The following is a 16,085-nucleotide window of genomic DNA, read 5'->3' as shown; positions in this document are numbered from 1 at the left end:
GCTGCTCGTGCTACTGTACTGATATAATGACGTCCTTTGTACCGAACAGGATTCTTTGCAAAGAGACATAAAGAAATAAACAGAATAGATGATCTGTGCTACATTAGAACTAATAGTTGCTGCAGGAACAAGAACCTTGAGGACCTTCTCTTTATTACTTTCCTGGATTATTATTGCCAGATAATATTGGCGCTGTTCTCTTTGCTAAAACAAAAGAAGACTAATAATGTAGAGCACATTTTTTTAATATTGGAGTGAAATTGTAATGATGTAACACCCGAGGTAAACAGCAAGTCAACTAGTCGAATCCTTCTTACCGCCATGTGTAAAGATAGAAAAACTTCCAGATACTTCTCTAAATTACATGATAAAACCAATTTTTTAGCAATAAGCCAAGGTATCATTTAATAGGTTTTTTTATATCTCCACTGAGTGTGGCCACAGCTAGCAAAACCCTGGAGGGTAGATTTATACCTTTCCTACAGTCTGTATTACCAGTCATTTAAAACCATTTAGAAATGTGAGACATAAAGTGTAAGAAAGAATCCTGCATGGACGGAGCTGTCAAGACACATAATCTATACATGGGATACAAGGGAACTAATTATTATAATAATCTCAGGTATCAAATCTACTCAGCCTGACCAGGAAAACTATAGGATTAAATCTGATGCAGAGGAAGACGGCTGGTACTCATGTACTCAAGACGAGCCCTGTCCAGAAATAGTCTGTGGGAAAATTATCACAGCAATGGTGGAAGAGGACAAAGAAAAAGATAGAGAGAGAGAAAAACCTAGAAACTGTACAGATAGCATGTGACAGCAGAGTGAAGAGTAACAGCTGCCATCCATTTACCCAAAGCCAGAAATGTAGAGGTCACTTTGACGTTACCAAGCTTTCAAGGGGTTTGATACAGTCCTAGGAGACCTCAGAGTGTTACACACGGCTTTTCTGGGCAATTGGAGCATTAGGAGTATTTTCAATGCATGGCGAATGGATTAGTTAAGAAACAAATTTCCTGGCAAAATTCATTACTGCTGACAAATTTCAATTTTAAGAGATTTGCTTTAAAGGGAATGTGTCACCCCATAGGAGATATCAGACCTCCACTATGGGCATATAGGGTATAGAAAAATAAATCTATACATACCTGTATGGCCCATAGTAGAGGTCTGATTGCAGAGAAAAGTGTTTTTATAAACTCCGTTTTCCACAGGCTTGGCGTCTCCCAGACGCCAAGAAATCCCCACCTATGTGCTTATTATTCCCCAAAATCCCAGTTTATCTGCTTAATTATCATATCCCTCCTCCCCTGTAATGGAGGGAAGGATGGTAGTCAGTGACGAGTGGCACGTCTGTTTCTGTGACTTTCTCTTCACCCCGGCCCACTACAGAAATAGAGGACTCTGAGAACCCCTGGGTGTGTGTGCTGTGGTGCGTCTGTGGAGGAGATCTCCATACTCACTTCTGACCCGCCATCCTGGGTGCCGACCTCCATACTCACTTCTGACCCGCCATCCTGGGTGGGGACCTCCATACTCACTTCAGACCCGCCATCCTGGGTGCCGACCTCCATACTCACTTCTGACCCGCCATCCTGGGCGCCGACCTCCATACTCACTTCTGACCCACCATCCTGGGTGCCGACCTCCATACTCACTTCTGACCCGCCATCCTGGGCGCCGACCTCCATACTCACTTCTGACCCGCCATCCTGGGTGCCGACCTCCATACTCACTTCTGACCCGCTATCCTGGGTGGGGACCTCCATACTCACTTCAGACCCGCCATCCTGGGTGCCGACCTCCATACTCACTTCTGACCCGCCATCCTGGGCGCCGACCTCCATACTCACTTCTGACCCGCCATGCTGGGCTCCGACTCTTTTGGTCTTCAGAAGGACGAAACCAGACCAGCTTAAAAACGTAAAAACCTCTTTACTAACAGCAACGGTCACATACAGGAAATAACAAGTAATACCGTCTCTTTGTGTTCTCTTCACATACAGCGGCACTTTACCAGTGATGAAAGACACAGACACAGATTGGGATATGAAGATTAACGCCGAAGGCACCAGTCCTAGGGGTAACTCCATTTTCTGTCACACTGCCTGAGCTGCTTGGATCCACATTCCCTTTAATGTTGTCTTGTCCCAGCACGTAAGGTGAAGTTCCCAAATTGACCTCTCCATGTACATCTATTCTTGTTGTCTCCGCTGTCTAGATGGCTTGGATCACCTTCCAGATAAGACTGTCCACAATCTCCCAGTAGGTGACACACACTTCTGTTGTACTTGTTCCTGTGTCCTCTTGACACGTCCTTCACCATTCACTGTCACTGACTAACTGAAACATGGCCGACACCAAAACGCCCAGTGGTCCCTCACTCACTAAGGGCGGCCCCCAAACTAGTTAACCCTGTGTCCCACTGACATAAAGGTAATGCAGTATCAACCAATATCTCTGCTGCCATCTAATGACTGTACCTGAAAATAACACATTTTCAGATGACTAAAACATACACAGAATTACTAAAACAGTACAGTTCAATAGGAGAGTGGAGAAGACATTCACCACACACCCCTCACACCCCTGCACGTCGCAGGGCCCAGTGACGTGCACTGTGCTCCCTGACTTCCAGGGCATGTGCAAAGCGCCACTCACATAGAGCGCACATAGAGCGCACATAGAGCGCGCTTTGCTTCATCCCGGCCCCGTCTGCTTGTGCACTGCGCTGCAGGTTTCTATTGTGCAGGCACCTGGAAGTGACAGTGACTCCCTGGCGCCTGTGCAATAGAAACCTGCGGCGGAGAGCACAGGCAGACAGGGCTGGGATGAAGCAAAGCGCGCTCTATGTGAGCTCTATGTGAGCGGTGCTTTGCACATGCCCGGAAGTCAGGGAGCACAGTGTACATCACAGGACCCTGTGCAGGGGGGGTGGGGATATGATAATTAATCATATAGGTGGGGATTTGGGGGAATAATAAGCACATAGGCGGGGATTTCTTGACATCCCCCAGACGCCAAGCTTGTACAAAATAGAATTGATTAAAGCGCTTTTCTCTGCAATCAAACCTCTACTATGAGCCATACAGGTATGTATAGATTTTCTTTTCTATAACCTGTATGGCCATAGTAGAGGTCTAATATCGCCCAGGGGGTGACAGATTCGCTTTAATATACATATATATATATATATATATATATATATATATATATATATATGTGTGAATATGGAAAGGGAAAAGAAAAAAAAACAGCTCACCTCCATGAAGCAGCTGGGTGTCTCCGGGATCTGTGATCAGCGCTGCTGCTTGTGCTCAGTAGACAGGTAATAGGAAAGATGATGATCCAGCTCCACTGACTCCAATAATAAAAACAAATATCTTTTATTTAGAATTTTTTAAAAATATCCAGATAACGATAATGTAACTCCAGCTAGTGGAAGAACAATAATAGAAGGGAAAACACAGGGGCACCAAGGAGGGGTGCGCTACCAGACGCGTTTCGAGCTCTTAAACTTGGTATGAATAAGTGTGTGAATATGCCCATGTGTACCCATTCAGTGGTTTGTTGCGAGTTGCGGATTGTCAAGGCTCTTGCTAGATTATCATCATTATTGTATTGAATTTATATCAGGAGGAATTGTAATTCAATAGCAAACTGAAAATTAAGAGTATCTGTATGTGTGTATTGTGTGTGTGTTTTTTTTTATTTGGCTACAATAGTGACATCATGGTGACAAAACGTGAGTGATACAGTCAATCACTGGACTCTACGGTGAGGCAGCGCTGGAGTGGCACCGGCGGGGACATTAAGGCTGATTTGGGTTTTTTGTTATTGGTGAGTGATCTTCATCAGATATCTGAAAGACATTAAAAAGAAAAGCACTCCCTGTGTGAACATGTACTAGGAAGAAGACCTTGTTAAGCACAATGCTGCTCACCAGGGATGGTTGTGCTGTCCAGGCAGAGGCAATATTAGATAAACCAAAGGCTGCTGCACCGACCACCGGTTCCAAACCCTGGACACAAAACTGAAGATGAAGACCAAATAGGAAAGGATGGTGATATCGACCGGGCGCTGCCATGGATGGAAGACACTAATACAAGGTAAAATTAAGGTTTTAATAGAATATGCATTTCGGGGACAGTTAATACCCGAAATGCGTTGTCTAATAAAGCCTCAATTTTATCTTGAATTGGTGCCTTCCATCCATGGTAGAGCCGAGTCGATCTTTTCCTGTTTGGTATTCATCAGTCATAGATACACGTGCATATACAGTATGAGAGATCCAGGTCATGGTATCTGACTATATGTGGGGGACATAAACATTTATTGGATATATCAATAACAATTCTAAAAATTAAATTGTTACACTGGAGGGTGAAGATCTCCAATCCAATGTAATTGATATTAGAGATATAATTTTCTCCCAACTTTTTATGCTTCACTATGAGCTGAGACGTGTTCTCAGTATCCTGAATCACCCAAAAATGGCTGCTGCATTCCCTATTTGGGCTTTTATACAGGCTATGTTGATTCTCCTGATGCCCATGCTGTATCATGTAACTTGATAACTTTAAGAGATTTCCAAGAAGTATGACCAAGCTAGCAAACTGCATAGGTGCATTATGATAACACTGCAGTGCAGCACACGGGGTTCTGCAGCTTGCGCTTGAAAGGAGCGAAGCTGCGTATGCTCAACCTCTACTCCTTTAATTTTCTATTGAAGTGCCAGATCAGCAGTCCCATAATTGAAGGACAGGAAGGAGGTTGAGTATAAGCACCTCTGCTACACTCAGGGTAGGGCTGCAGAGCTCTGGTCTCAGAACTGTTAATGGACCTGTAGTATGAACATGAAAAATGGCTATTTTATATTTCAAATCCATATTGAAATAAAATAGAAACCAGACATGTCAGCATTTGTAGGTATCCTACCTCAGTAGAGAAGTGGTCATTAGTCCAGACATACTAAAACATAACTTTAGTTTAAGTTTGCTAACAGTCTGAGGTTTAATCTTTATTACTGAAGGGAATTAGCCTTTTGTATACGCTGTGTTTGTCGTCCGATGTAGAACCAGAGACAGATGATTGCACAATATTGTAAATAAGACTACAGGCATATGGCTTAAGATGGAGACGCTTATTGTAGTACCAAAAATATAAGTGGCTATCTGAAACCCATTATGATATATACAACCTTTAATCAATATTCTAATTATATATTGTGTTAAGGTATACTTTATCTGTGAATATATCTCACTGATACATAGCTTCTTAACACAATATACTGTCTGGGAAGAAAACCTTGTTCTGATTTATAACCCGGTATAGGATTTACTCTTACCATTTGTAAACATTATGACAGAAGAATGGTCCGTGAACAGGTCTTGTCCAGTATTGCTCATCTGTGATAGCTGGCCACTGTCACAGGATTGGAGTGTTCGACAGCAACCTATGAACTTTCATGCTTACGTAATATTAGGTTGGGTAAGCCTTTTTGTAAAATGTATAAAGCTGTTGAAGAATTCAGTTATGGCAGAAGCATTGTGGACCTGTGAAGAGGACGCTCTTCACAGTGTAGGACCTAGTACGCATTCTCTGCCCATCGCTGAACTCTTCTCCAGCTGAAGTTTCCGGACAGATGATGTACATGCTACTAGGGAAATCTTTTTCTTCTTCTATTTAGTAGTAAGTATGTAACCTTTATAAGTATTTAGCCTTAGCAACCTATAATCTACAAAAGTGTACGCAATATCATAATATCATGCTATTCCTTTAATTCAGTATTTTATCATTCAAATTAACTGTTATAAATAAAATTGCATTATATTACAAGTGGTTGCCTTCTTTAAAGCCGTATCCGAATCTTATTGCTAAAAACTTGGCAATACATGACCCAGTGGTCAGACCTCCGGTGAGGGGATAACTTGATTTTTTGGCATTAACTCTTTAATACTTTTGTGCCTAGTATAGGGATATTATTTTTTTATGGTAAATTGGTGCATTGTATGTATATGTATGTGTGTGTGATGTAGCGATATGTATCTTTTGTTGCATTGACAGTGATGGAACATTTTTGGCAGAGTTCTATGTCTGTGTTTGCAGATGGAGAGATGGGGAGAGTGGTAACATGCTGAATTGTTGCCCAGGGTGATAAAATGTCTTGTATCAACAATGGAAAATCTTATTTTTCATTCTCTTTTTTTTGGTCTTGCGGATCTTTGTTATTGTAGTTTAGACAATTTGGTCTCAAAAGAGACTCTATACAAGAGCGAAACTCTATCAAGTTCTGTACCTTTCATCGCTGTTTTTGCCCCTCCAGGCTGATATCTGGACCACATGTTGTGCACCATTTCTTATAAACTTGGGATCAATGTAAAACTTGTGGCATTGAGTCTATTTATAGAGGTATACTTAGCCGTTTATGACTTCCATGTTTTGCTACTTTAGAATGGTCCATCATATTAGCAGAGACATTGTTGCGTTCTCCGAGTGCTGTTATTACAAGCGTTGACCTCTCTCTCAAGGTGATAGACAACAGCTATGTACAAATTGCTTTCTTTGTCGGCAAAGGAAAATTTCAACATTGCAGAAAATTCTTTCTATTACTGTGTTGTAAAGATGGTTCTCGAGATAGAGCCGAGCATTTGTGGGAAGGCGGCGAACGTAGCAACCATGGCTCCTAATGGAATGCACAACCTGCTGTTCCACAGATGTTTACTGCGCTGGTCGCAGGCGGTAAATTAAAGCTTTGATTTATAAGTGTGGCTTATGGATTTCTGCTCTTAATTCTTCTTTTGTGTTCTATTATTTCCACTGGTCCCAAAATTGCAGATAGCATTGCAATGTGCGGAATGATCTCATCGAAGGATGATTCATCTCAAACATTGTTGAAAACATCGATTTCTGTTCTTCACGCCCCACATTTGGTTTGTCTGAAAACTCTGTTGTTGGTGAAGATATGAAATTGTTTGGGAGAAGTAATGAACTTAATGTGGTTTTCCATATAGGGCCAATTATATGCATGCAACACCATAGAGAACACAAGGGGTGTAACCAGCAGCCCTATGTAACATCACACCACAGATAAAACAGCAGGTGTAACCAACAATCCTATGTAACACCCCAGATAACACAGCAATTGCATCCAGCAGTCCTATGTAGCCCCACCAACAACAGAGTAGGTTCAACCAGTAGTTCTATGTAACACCGCCAATAATTCAGCAGTGTAACCAGCAGTTCCATGTAAAATTATAGAGAGCACAGCAGGTATAACAAGTAGTTAAGTATGTAACAAAACATATTAAACAGCTGTTGTGACCAGAAGTCCTATGTAACAACACAGTGAAAATAGGATGTATTAACAGCAATCCTATGGAACACCGTAGAAAACACAAGAGGTGTAACCAACAGTCCTATGTAATAAAGCAGATAAGCTGCAGGTGTAACCAGCAGTCCTATGCAAAGCCACATATAATACAACCATTGTAACCAGCAGTCCTATGTAACACCACAGACAACAGAGGTGGAATAGCCAGGTGTTCTATGTAACACCCCCAATAATTCAGCAGATGTAATCAGCAGTCCTATGTTACACCATAGAGATCACAGTAGGTGTAACCACAGTCCTATTTAAAATCACAAAGAACACAGAAGGTGTAACCAGCAGTCCTATGCATTGCAGCAAGTATAACAGGCAGTCACGTTTGTAACAAAACATATTAAACAGTTGTTGTGACCAGAAGTGCTATGTAACACCATAGAAAAACAGGATGTATTAACAGCAATCCTATGTAACATAAAAGAAAACACAGTAGATGTAACCAACAGTCCTATGTAACACCACAGATAAAACAGTTGGTGTAACCAGAAATCCTGTGTAACACCACTGATAAAACAGCAGGTATAACCAGCAGTCCTATGAAATGACACAAATAATACAGCAGTTGAAACCAGCAGTCCTATGTAACACCATAGATAATACAGCAGGTACTGGAGTAGCACCTGGTGTCCACCTGGGCTCAAGTCTAACCACACCATCAGGGGCTCTAGTGAAGAACCAGGCGTTTGCTTTTTTGCGCCCCTCCAGGCTCTCCCAGGACTGTAGCACAGTGGTTCCACAACCATGTGGATAACAGTTTTCTAAGGCCATGGAACCCGCTGACTCTCATACCCCTCCAGTCTTGGACCTGTACCGCCAGATGACCCATCAGAGAGATCAGCAAGACAAGATCCTATCTTACCTACAGACTGTTAACACCTGCCGGGACTCTCTAACATTAGCCGCCACATCCACTTTGGTTCAAGCTGCGGCAACCTCGGCAGTGACCATTCAGTCCGCAAGTCATGATTCAGGTCCAAGACCCCGTCTGTCTGCACCACCACATTTTGACGGGGATCCAAAGTAATGCTGAGATTTTATCAACCAGTGCTCGTTGCATTTTAAACTGGTGGCCCATCAGTTCCCCTATGATCAGGCAAAGGTAGCCTTTCTAATGTCACATCTTGGAGCAGAGGCTCTGGCGTGGCTCAATTCCTTGTGGGAAAGAGGAGATGTAATAATTTCAGACCTACAAACCTTTCTGGAGGCGTTCCACAGGGTATTTGCAAACCAGCCCAAGTTATCTCTGCTGCGTCATCCCTCCTCAGACTATACCAGTCCAGTCTGTCTGTAGGCCAATGCGCAGTCTGGTTCCGTGCCCTGACTTTGGAACTCAGTTGGAACAACGAGGCACTGGTAGCCGCCTTCTGGGAGGGATTGTCCAGAAGGATCAAGGATGAGCTAGCAGGCCTAGACATTCCTACTACACTGGATAACCTAGTTTCCCTGGCCATCTGAATCGATCTCCAGTTCCAGGAGTGCTCCCGAGAAAATATGCGCAAAAGTCTGGCCCTGACTTTCCAAATGCCACCACTCACTCATCAGCCTCTCACACCTGCAGCATCTCTTGAACCTATGCAAGTCAACAACGTGGAAATGGCTGAGCAATGGCAGGAGATCCGTCGAGCCAAGGGCTTGTGCTTCTATTATGGGGAAACAGGTCATTTCATTTGCTCTTGTCCCAAGAAGCTGGGAAACACCCAAGCCTAGGGCCGTTAGGAGAGTCTACTCTGGGCGAGAGCAAATCCTCTCCACCCTTGACCCTGACCATACAGTACTGATCAAAATAATAGCAGTCGAATATGACTAACCAGATTAATCGCTGTTTTTGGTATAAATTATATCACCACATGTCAAACAATTTACCAGTTGGTGCAGTAGATTCTAAGAAAACCACCAGACTCCGCATTCATGATCTGTATGTTTTTGAGTCTGTGCATTTGAATAATTAATTGTAAAGGGGTGTGTATAAAATAATAGCAGAGTGGAGTTAAATTAGTTCAGTCAATCATTCTGTGAAGAAACAGGTGTTAATCAGGTGGCCCTTACTTAAGGGTGAAGCCAGCACATGTTGTACATGCATTTCTCCTGGAAAGCCTGAGAAATATGGGTCATTCGAGACATTGTTCAGAAGAACAGCGTACTTTGATTAAAAAGTTTATTAGAGAGGGTAAAACTTATAAAGAAGTGCACACAATGATCGGCTGTTCAGCTAAAATGATCTCTAATGCTTTAAAATGGAAAGCAAAATCAGAGAGACATGGAAGAAAACAGAAGACTACCATTCAAATGGATGGAAGAATAGCCAGAATGGCAAAGGCTCAGCCAATGATCAGCTCCAGGATGATCACAGACAGTCTCCAGTTACCTGTGAGGACTGTGACAGTTAGAAGACGCCTGTGTGAAGCTAATCTCTTAGCAAGAAGTCCCCGCAAAGTCCCACTGTTAAAAAAAGACATGTACTGAAGGGGATACAAAGAACACATCAAATGGCCTTAAGAGAAAAGGAGAAACATTTTGTGGACTGATGAAAGTAAAATTGTTCTTTTTGGGTCCAAGCGCCGCAGACAGTTCATCAGACGACCCCCAAACTCTGCATTCAGGCCACAGTCCACTCTGAAGACAGTGAAGCATTGTGGTGCAAGCATCATGATATGGGCATGTTTCTCTTACTGTGGTGCCGGACCTATTTACCGCATACCAGGGATCATGGACCAGTTTGCATATATTAAAATACTTGAAGAAGTCATGTTTCCTTATGCTGAAGAGGATATGCCCTTGAAATGGGTGTTTCAACAAGACAACGACCCTAAACGCAAAAGTAAACAATCAAAATTTTGGTTTGAGTCCAACAAAATTGAGGTTATGGAGTGACCAGCCCAATCCCTAATCCAATAGAACACTTGTGGGGTGACATCAAAAATGCCATTTGAGGCAAAGCCAACAAATGCCAAAAAAAAGGGTGGGATGTAATGAAAGCATCCTAGGCTGGAATAACCGGTGACAGGTGCCAGAAGTTGGTTGACTCTATGCAACATAGATGTGAAGCAGTTCTAAAACACTGTGGGTATACAACTAAATATTAGGTTAGTGATTCACAGGAATGCTAAATCCTCAAAAAAAGACATATTGTGAGATCGTAAAGACAAATGCAGACACTGCTATTTCTTACAACAGCCCAATGTTAATTTTTTGTTATTTTCTGTAAAGTAGTTAAAATTATATGCAATTCTCTTCATGTTTTGAATTCGAAGACAGTGTGAAATGTTCCCAACGCCTGGAAATAACTAGGATAAAGATTTTGTGCTTAACTCATGTTTTTGAACACACAGCAATTATTTTGAACACCACTGTATCTGTGACTTGTGGATGTTTCCGGTTAGTTGAGACTGTATATCTCGATTCTGGTGTGGCAGGGAACTTCATACAGCAAGCAGTGGTAGATCACTACCAAGCCCCTGTTTGACAACTCCAGAGTCCATTGTTGATGTAATTTGTCAAATGGAGGCCCTTATCTGAAGCTGTTCGGGTGGTCACTGAGCAAGTAGAGCTCAGGATAGGAATCCTACAAAGTGAGAAAATCACCTTCTGCGTGCTTCCTAGCCTGTTTTCATCTGCTTCTCCTGGGTCTTCCATGGCTCCGCATGCATGAACCCTTCCTCAACTGGAGATCCAGAGAGGTGCTTTGTTGGGTAAAGTCTTGTCATGAGAGGCGTCTTGTACCTGTATGTCTTGTCCAGCCACCGGTGGCACGATCTTTCCTGTCAGAATTACCATCTGCCTACTGGTCGTATACTGACGTCTTCTACAAATAGGAAGCAGAGACGTTACATCCACGTATGCCGTATAACTGCCCAACGATCCTGCTTCCAGGATGGTCAATATGAGTACTGAGTTATGTTGTTTGGGCTCAGCAATGCCCCAGCTGTCTTCCAAGAATTTGTGAACGACATCTTTCGTGACCTCCTGTATATTTGTGTCGTGGTTTTCCTGGACGATATCTTGGTCTTCTCTCCAGATCTGCCCTCTCATAGACGGAAGATTTGTGAAGACCTGCAGAGACTCAGAGAGAATCACCTGTACGCTAAATTTTGAGAAATGTGTGTTTGAACAATCTTTTCTGCCTTTCCTAGGTTATATCATCAAGGACACAGGCCTGGAGATTGATCCAGAGAAGGTGTATTCCATCTTCGAGTGGCCATGCCCTGCTGGCGTGAAAGCTATCCAGTGATCCCTGGGATTTGCAAATTACTACCAACATTTCATTCCGCATTTTTCATCCTGGACCGCTCTCATCTCCACTATGATCCATAAGGGTGCAATCCAAAGGTATGGCCTCCAGAGACTGAGAACATTTCTCTCTCCTTGAAACAGGCTTTTTCCTCCGCTTCCGTATTACATTGACCGGAAGTGAACAAGCAATTCTTTCTGGAGGTAGACTCTTCATCTTTTGGGGCTGGAGCAGTTGTCACTCAAAAGTACCCCTTCGGCCGTATGGTGACCTGTGGTTTCTTCTCCAAGGCTTTCTCTGCACTGGAGCGCAACAAATCGATTGGCAACCGTGAGTTGTTGGCAATTCAGATGGCTCTAGAGGAATGGTGGTACCTTCTCGAGAGAGCAGTTCATTCGGTCGTCATTTATACAGACCACAAGAACCTAGCCTAGCTGCAGTCTGCACTAAGACTGAACCTATACCAGGCTAGGTGGTCGTTATTTTTTACATGTTTTGATTTTTTTTCTGCATTTCCTGCCAGCTGACAAAAACATCAAAGCTGATGCACTTTCCCACTCCTTCCTGCCCACTGAGCAAGAGTAGAAACCTCAACTCATCATCGAGCCATCCAAGGGGGTTACTGTGGCTCCGATAAACTTGTCCCAAACTTTTCCAGGTAAGACCTTGATGTCAGAATCTGTCAGTTCTATGGGAGCACTACACGGTGGCTGGTCATGCCTGGAAGAAAAAGACATTGCAGCTCATATCACATCACTACTAGTGGCCCACCATACAAAAGGAAATCATGGAGTTTGTTTCTGCCTGTCCCTCATGTGCCCGCAACAAAATTCCTAGGCAACTTCCATCCGGGCGACTCCTACCACTTCCTGTGCCCTTTATTTCTTTGCAACATATTTCCAACGACTCTTTTACAGACCTTCCTGTGTCCTCAGGGTGTTCCATCATCTGGATAGTGGTGGATCACTTCTCAAAAATGGCACATTCATCCCAATGCCAGGCCTTTCGTCCACTCCAGATCTTGTGGAGAAATTAATCCATCACAAATTCTGTCTTCACAGATTCCCTCACCACATTATGTCCGACCGAGGTGTCTAGTTGACATCCAGATTCTGGTGAGCTTTGTGGCAGCTTCTGAACATTTTGCTGGACTTCTCGTCTGCATACCACCCTCAATCCAACAGACAGGTAGAGAGAATCAACAAGGCTCTGACCAACTTCCTGCGGCACTTCACAAACACACATCATGATGATTGGGTCAAGCTCTTAAAATGGGAAGTATTCTCCTATAGCATCCACATAAGTGAGTCTTCTGCAAGTTCTCCATTCCTTATCCTCCATCTCTTTGGGCAACTGCTAGGAATCCCTTTTCCAGTGACGGCAGCTTCTTGCGTACCCACAGCCAATGCCCTTACAAAGGATTTCTCAAGATATAGGAGGAGAATAAAGACACCCTAGAGAGCATTCACACAACAGACACTTAGATCCACCTTGTTATTGTTCAGGGGATAAGGTGTGGCCGTCTTCTAAGTACGTTTGTCTTAATATCCTATCCTACAAGTTAGGTCCTTTCTTCATCAGTCCCTTTGAAGTCATCAAACAAATTAATGTTGTACCTATAAGTTGAAGCTGCCAACCTACTTACAAATACCCAATTCCTTCCATGTGTCCCTCCTGAAGCCAATCATCTTGAGACCCTTCTTGAAGGATCCTGGTGTCACACCTGCTCCCATCAGCTCTGAAGATGTCTTTGAAGTAAAGGATATCCTAGCCTTGAATGGGGTGAGATAAAAAAATCTTTTTCTTAGTAGATTGGAAGCGATTTGGCCTTGAGGAGACATGTTGGAAGCCCAAAGAAAATATCCATGTCCCAAGTCCTCACGGGTTTGAAGAAGAGGTGGTGTAAGGGGGTACTGTTAGGACAGTGCCGGCGCCCCTGCATAGGTCCCCTTCCTCCTCGCAGCAGGGACGCCATTGTGTTCACTCACCTCTCCATGCTGCTCTGTCTCTGTCTCCTCCTAGGACCTGCGCACAGCATGCAGGTTTCATGGGAGAATGCTTAGGGCAAGAGGGCAATTTCTTCTTCTAAAGGGGCTGCACACTTCTGAACATATTCTCAGCCAGTGGATAGGAGACATTAGGTATTTAAGGCACCTTTCCCAAATCGGAGGTGCCTTAGCAATCTTAGTATCAGTGAGTTACCTGTTACCTAGTTGTAAGGTCCCTGTACTTGGGTTCTCTGAATCTGATCCTGTCCGACCTGTCTGCACCTGTTCCAGTCCATCCTGCTGTACCTATACCTGAACCCTACCTGCCTTTGCCTAATCCTGCTCCTGATCTGACTAAACCAACACCTGTGATCCTGCACCTGTGATCCCGTATCTGTGGCTGTCCCGTGTTCCTGTACCTTTCCAGCCTGTGCCTGATTCCACACCTGTCTACCAGACGTATCCCTCCTGCTAACCAGTTCCCGGCTTGTCCTGCTTCCCTGCTCCATTGGGGGTCTGCTACCACGGCTCCGGGGTCTGTTCTGGAGTAGCACTTTGTGTCCACCTGGGCTCAAGTCTAACGACATCATCAGGAGCTCTAGTGAAGAACCAGGTGTTCGCTTAGTTGTTCCTCTCCAGGCTCTCGCCGGACCGTGGCACAGTGGTTCCCTAACCATGTGCGTAACACATTACATCCACATACAAACACATTTAAACAATAATAATGTTAGTGGGAGCCTTCTTTAACTAGTTTTTACTTTGTATCATTCTCCAGACAAGAACAAATTGGGGGGTATTGTTTTAGGGCAGAGTTGCTGCATTTACCAGGAAATAATAGTCTCTATTAAGCTGTGTCTACCTGAGCTCATCTTTATTTAATCCAGTTCCAATCTTTGTGCCATTCCACAACCGTTCCTAATTTTTCTTTTTTTTTTTTACTTATAAGGATCACAATATACATTTGTACTGTAAATAACTTTTACAGGGCCATGCTTCCCAAAAACTTTGGAAATCTTCAAAAATAATACAGAACTGTCGCCTCAGCTGCCACCTGGATATATTTAATAATACATGAGGATTGTAACTGTAGCGTAACACAAGAAAACGAAGACAATGATGCCGGTTCAGTGATTCGTCATGTCATTTTGCCTCGGGCAACATCAGAACCTGGCTGCATTTACCTGTTAGTAACGGAATTGAATCAGGCTTGTAAGCATTTAGAAGCTGCCGAATTCTAACTCCCCCAATATTAGTGACTCTCACGGCCAAGCAGTAATGAGATTGCTGTCATAATGCTGTAATAATCTGAGATGTGGAGAATTATACGAGGGCTGAAATCACAAACATCACCTACTGCCGCTCTCTCTGGGATCCAGCGCTGCTCTTCTCAGTGACGTCACCGCAAAGGATTAGTGATCAGTAAATCTGCTGAAATGCCATTCTGCAGAGACACTTCAATTTGAACAGGAAATTCGATTTTTTTTGCATTTATCGTGTTGTCTCCTGCTCTGATATCTCTCCATACTCCAGACAATAATAATTATAGAGTGAAAAGATAAAATAAATATAGACACATATAGATATACATATGTATATAGATAGCTAGATAGCTAGATAGATAGAGAGAGATATAGATACAGTACAGACCAAAAGTTTGGACACACCTTCTCATTTAAAGATTTTTCTGTATTTTTATGACTTTGAAAATTGTACATTCACACTGAAGGCATCAAAACTATGAATTAACACATGTGGAATTATATACTTAACAAAAAAAGTGTGAAACAATTGAAAATATGTCTTATATTCTAGGTTCTTCAAAGTAGCCACCTTTTGCTTTGATGACTGCTTTGCACACTCTTGGCATTCTCTTGATGAGCTTCAAGAGGTAGTCACCGGAAATGGTTTTCACTTCACAGGTGTGCCCTGTCAGGTTTAATAAGTGGGATTTCTCGCCTTATAAATGGGGTTGGGACCATCAGTTGTGTTGTGAAGAAGTCTGGTGGATACATAGCTGATAGTCCTACTGAATAGACTGTTAGAATTTGTATTATGGCAAGAAAAAAGCAGCTAAGTAAAGAAAAACGAGTGGCCATCATTACTTTAAGAAATGAAGGTCAGTCAGTCTGAAAAATTGGGACAACTTTAAAAGTGTACCCAAGTGCAGTTGCAAAAACCATCAAGCGCTACAAAAAACTGGCTCACATGAGGACCGCCCCAGGAAAGGAAGACCAAGAGTCACCTCTGCTTCTGAGGATAAGTTTATCCGAGTCACCAGCCTCAGAAATCGCAGGTTAACAGCAGCTCAGATTAGAGACCAGTTCAATGCCACACAGAGTTCTAGCAGCAGACACATCTCTTCAACAACTGTTAAGAGGAGACTTTGTGCAGCAGGCCTTCATGGTAAAATAGCTGCTAGGAAACCACTGCTAAGGACAGGCAACAAGCAGAAGAGACTTGTTTGGGCTAAAGAACACGAG

The sequence above is a fragment of the Phyllobates terribilis genome, unplaced genomic scaffold (genome assembly GCF_046119375.1).
Source record: "Phyllobates terribilis strain yellow unplaced genomic scaffold, ASM4611937v1 Scaffold_7__3_contigs__length_470593459, whole genome shotgun sequence".
Lineage (NCBI taxonomy): Eukaryota > Metazoa > Chordata > Amphibia > Anura > Dendrobatidae > Phyllobates > Phyllobates terribilis.
Note: the sequence above shows the minus strand (reverse complement) of the source record.